The following is a 5432-nucleotide window of genomic DNA, read 5'->3' on the forward strand; positions in this document are numbered from 1 at the left end:
TGAGGCAGGAGACTCGCTTGAGCCCAGGAGTTGGAGGTTCCCGTGAGCTGCAACACCACGGCACTCTACCCAGGGGGACAGCTTGAGGTTCTGTCTCAAAAAATAAATAAAATAAAATAAAATAATAAAAATAGAGGGGGGGGTGACACCTGTGGCTCAAAGGAGTAGGGCACCAGCCCCATATGCCAGAGGTGGTGGGTTCAAATCCAGACCCGGCCAAAAACTGCAAAAAAAAAAAAAAAAAAATAGATAGGGGGACAAGGGCTCAGGAGGATTTTTTTTTTTTTTTTGCAATTTTTGGCCAGGGCTGGGTTTGAACCCACCACCTCCGGTATATGGGGCCAGCACCCCACTCCTTGAGCCACAGGCACCACCCGTCAGGAGGACTTCTTAAAGAGGTGACATTTGACCCAAAGTTTAAGTGTCGAGAAGTGAAGTAAGCAGTCCAGACAGAGGGATAGACTAGTAGCTGGGAACTCCTACTTTCTGTTGGCTCCCTGTCCACCTGGATCAGATTCCAGCTGCTGTGTCATCCTCCTTTCTCAGAACTATCTCCCCCACTAGACTGAACAATGAGGGCAGGAGCTGGTTCTCCTCATCTGTAGCTCCACAATGCCCAGCCACAGGTAGTCAGGAAGTCTTGCAGGAATTAAAAAAAGAATAATGGAATGATATAAATATACTCAGGGGGTTCTCTGAGTAGTGGAACCAAACCTCTACCCTTAGCCTGGGAGTTTCTCAGTATGGGGTTATTGAGCCCTTAGGGGTTCCATTGATATCAACTGGCCAAGAATGCCTATAAAACCTGCACTTCTAGGAAGGATCTAAGTAGTATAGCCCTTTCAGGCCTTTACTGGAGAGGAGTAACATCTTGGAGGATAAAAATAGGGGCCAGGGGTATTGATGACACTGGGAAAGGAGGTCCCCTCAAGGCGTAGTATGCTGAAACACCGGGCTGAGAGTATCAGGCCTGTCCCTCCCTAGCTGTCTGGTTTGGAAAAGTCATTTCCTCCCTGGGAGCCTCAGTTTTTTCAGCATGTTATAGGTTCCCAACATTCTTAGAACAATTTTTCCACGGACAAGGTGGTGGTGGTGGGGGGTTGGTATAAGTGTGCAAGCAATTGACTTATTATGATCTCTGTACAGCCAAACCTCTCTGCTAATCTGTATTTACACCTGCTCCCCTGCACTAGTGTTACGACTTCAGCTCCACCTGCCATCATTAAGCTCATAAGGCATGCACAACCTAGATCCCTCACATGAGCAGTTTACAGTAGGGTTCCCACTCCTATGAGAACTTAATGCTGTCGCTGAGCTAACAGGAGTGGAGCTCAGGCAGTGATGCCAGCAATAGGGAGCAGCTGTAAATACAGACGAAGCTTTGCTCACTGGCCCACCACTGGTTGCTTCCCTACTTCTGTGCAGCCTGGTTTCTAATAGGCCAGTACTAGTCCAAGAAGCGAGAGTTGGGGACCACAGTTATGGGGCCTTAGACAATTTCAAGATCCTTTCTTCCCTAACAGTCCATGTTCTGGAGTAACAGAGGATAGGGGGAATGGATGGCGCTCACCTAGGAAATGTCTGAGGACATCTTTGTCTACGTAGCTTCTAAAGCAAGTACATATTTGAGCAAACAAAGGAGAGCAGGAGAGGAATCTGCAAGGGTAAGGAATGTGGCCAAGGAGCGCAGTTATCAGCCTGGGAATACCAAAGACCCATTTTTTAAATTGCAGCTCTGTTTCCTTATGAATAAACTGGATTAAACACAACCTATCTCTGAGAATGACTGGGGGGTGGGGTGGGAATATATGTGAAAGGGCTGTACAGATAGGCCTCTCCCTAACCAGGCAGCCATCCCCAAACAAGTCAGCCCTACAGCCCAGCCAAGGACTGGAAATAAGCACATGCTGCCCCCTGGCGGGATCCTTTGTCATTACCAGATTTATAAAGCAAAGATGACGATTGGGGGATGAAGTAGTTTAGGTTCCTTTCCCTCCTGACGTTTTCCCTTCAGCTGGAATGAAGGAAATGTGGCCAACCTGTCACTGTCAGCCGATATGCAGAGATAGGGATAGGTCCACCAAACTTTACTTGTCAGCAGGCCAGTGGTTCTAGCGAACAGAGAAAGTAGCCTCCCCAACAATGTTCTGTTCTTCCATTTCCAAAAGAATAGTTTTACACAGGAAAATTCAAAGCAAAAACCATGTTAACCCTTATCTTAAACAATAGTCAGAATAACCTATGACCCAAAATGACATTTCTAATCTCACAAATCAATAGCCCTAAACTATTGAAGATATATATACACTTTTAGATTATAGCAGAATTTACAAAACAAGAATTGGAGACCTAAGGTCACACAGGACCTAAACTAGCCAGAACAGCTGTGTCACCTCAGCCTTAGCCTGCCTGACTCCATCTTATTTGCACTATGTGTGCTCTCAACTGCAGGGGTGAGAATGAAGATTAGGGTATCTAAAGGGCTTCCTAGAAGCTATATTCTTCTGTATACTGAGGGATGACTGTATTTGAAAACGGGCAAATGAAGGATCATAATGAAAGTTGTGGCCGGCACGGTGGCTCACTCCTGTAATATTAACACTCTGGGAGGCCGAGGTGGGTGGATTGCTTGAGCTCAGAAGTTCCAGACTAGCCTGAGCAAAATCCAGACCCCATCTCTACTAAAAATAGAATAACTGAGGCAAGAGGACCACTTGAGCCCAAGAGGTGGAAGTTGCTGTGATGTATGACGCCATATCTCTCTACCAAGGGTGGCAAGGTGAGTCGCTGTCTCCAAAAAAAAAAAAAAAATCTACTTCTGGCCCAGGTAAGGTAACTCACACCAGCACTCCAGGAGGTCGAGTCAGGTGGATCCCCTCCTCTCTACTAAAAATAGAAAAACTTGGCTATGTACCCATAGCACAGTAGTTACTTCGCCAGTTGCATACACATGGGGTGGCGGGCCAACTACACAACAACAAAAAAATAGCCAGTCGTTATGATGGGTGCCTGTAGTCCCATCCACTCAGGAGGCTCTCAAGAGAATCGCTTAAGCCCAGGAGTTGGAGGTTGCTGTGAGCTGTGATGCCACAGCACTCTACCAAGGGCAGCAAAGTGAGACTCTCTCTCCAAAAAAAAAAAGAAAAGAAAGAAAGAAAAGAAAAAGAAAACGCATTGATTGAATCAAATAGCTTATCAGAAAAATAGAACCTAACTTGAATGCCTTTTAGTTCATGTGACTTGAGAAAAATCTTTGGTAAGACTCATTTAATATTGTTGGTCTAATGAAAAGAACCATCCATGTGGCTCAAAGGAGTACGGCGCCGGCACATACCGGAGGTGGCGGGTTCAAACCCGGCCCGCGCCAAAAACTGCAAAAATCTTAACACGTAACTTTATACGGAAGCTGAATATACTTGGGTCTGCTTGTAAACATAAACAATTTTGTTCTATGAGGAAGTACATGTGTCTATAAATTATGAAATGTATATTTTTCTAAAATGCTGTTCTGTGACAGAGTTCAAATGGTTTACTTCTTGTTTTAAACTACCCTCCCTGTCACGGGAAGCACCTCCCCCACCCCGACTTTCCGGTCCCCCGACTCCTGATGAGCCCCACTAGTCCGTGAGATGCAAAGCTTGTCTTCCCGCCGGCTAGAGACGAATTGAAAATACACGCAGCCCGGGCATTTCTTGCGAATATGTCTTGCAACCTTGTCTTTCTCCGGGAAAACGAGCACGGCTCTCCGCCATCAGCTCCCTTGCACAGATCCTTCTTGCCACTCACCCAGCCAATCCCCTTCGGTTGTGTCTTTTCGCGTGGTTGACCGAAAAAGGGAAGTCGTACGCTGCGGCGCGCGGAGGCCGCGCGGGAGTAGGGTCAGCTGGCAACGACAACGCCTCCTCGGTAACAGGGCGGGGCATGCAGATTAGAAATGGTAGATTTCCTCGGGAGTTCCGGACCCTCCAGCAAGCGCGGATATAAAATTTTTCTCGTCCACCTTGCAGAGAGTAAGAAATCAGCACAAGTGTGCGATGATGCCCACTTGGGTGCCCAGGCGGCGAAGAAGTGAGACAAGTGATAAGGGTTGGGGCTTCTCACCGCGAGCTTAACATGCGCGATTGGAGGAGGGGAAGGACGAGGGCGGTCCCAGCGGTATCGCTTCTCGGCCTTTTGGCTAAGATCAAGTGTAGTATCTGTTCTTATCAGTTTAATATCTGATACGTCCTCTATCCGAGGACAATATATTAAATGGATTTTTGGAGCAGGGAGTTGGAATAGGAGCTTGCTCCGTCCACTCCACGCATCGACCTGGTATTGCAGTACTTCCAGGAACGGTGCATCTTCCCCCTTCTTGGGGGGAAAAGCGGTTGTCGTTAAGGTTAGATGTGGTTTTGGTTTTTTTTCTTTTTTTTGCCCTGGCTTACGAAGCCTCAAACTATTTCTCCGGGCAGAGTAGCGTGGCGTCACACTCACAGCACCCTCCAACTCGTGGGCTTAAGCGACTCTCCTGCCTCAGCCTTCCAAGTCGCTGGGACTACAGGTGCCCGTCACAACGCCTGGCCATTTTTTGGTTGCAGTCATCAGCGTTGTTTGGCGGGCCCGGGCTGAGGATTCGAACCTGGCACCTTAGGCGGTTGAGCCACAGGCGCCGAGCCTTTGCCACGGCTTTGCGTTAGGTTTTTATAGCCACATGCCAAGGAGAGTGATGGGTATTCACAATTCGATTACTTGCTTGTCGTAGGCGGTCCCCACCAGCTGCTGGTGTTCAATGTTTTTCTTTCTTATTCTCTCTTCGTGACTCTGATCTGAGTCTTTTTTTGCCCAGGCTCTTTTGTGCTGTAATTTCAAACCCTGTCTCTTTTTCTCAGCCATCTGCGGGACAAGGACTGCTAAGCGTCCACCTTCAGCCCTTCTGATGTTTTCTAACTTTTGATAGAGATAGGTCTTGACGGATCACTCCAGCTGCTCATCTCAAGCGACCCTCTGGTCTCAACTTCCCGAAGTGCTTAGGTTTACAGGTGTGAGCCCCTGCAACCGGCCTACACATCTCCTTTTCTCATCTTTCTGATCTCCAAAATTCCCTAGATCCTCACCTCTTTTTGAAAATGTCTTCAAATTCTTGCTCAAGTGGGCTCTCTCCCAAGGATGTGCTTCCCTACAGCTTTGTCAGGGACGATCTTTTCTCTCTCACGTGCTTCGTTCTGTAGGAAACAGAGAGCAAATTAGGTTTCCTTGTTCCGTAGTTGGGTTTTCAGAACAACAAACACTGGCTTTCAGCATAGCCTCTTAGTCACTTCTCACCGTTTCCCTTCTTGTTCCACTAGCGACCTCAATTTTGCTCCGCTTCATTCCAGGAGAAATTCTGACTTCTCTGGATTTCTCTAACATAACTGTATTCCTGTCTTTTTTTTTTTTTTTTTTTTTTTTTT

General features: G+C 47.2%; 1 non-coding gene across 1 annotated transcript; it reads left to right on the forward strand.

The window, feature by feature from the left end:
• The first annotated feature begins 4157 nt into the window (after positions 1-4157).
• Positions 4158-4348, forward strand: LOC111724035. The gene has a single exon (XR_002772411.1). It is a non-coding gene; the product is annotated as a U2 spliceosomal RNA (small nuclear RNA).
• Positions 4349-5432: the final 1084 nt, after the last annotated feature.

The sequence above is a fragment of the Otolemur garnettii genome, unplaced genomic scaffold (assembly GCF_000181295.1).
Source record: "Otolemur garnettii isolate 467f Iridium unplaced genomic scaffold, OtoGar3 scaffold00018, whole genome shotgun sequence".
NCBI lineage: Eukaryota > Metazoa > Chordata > Mammalia > Primates > Galagidae > Otolemur > Otolemur garnettii.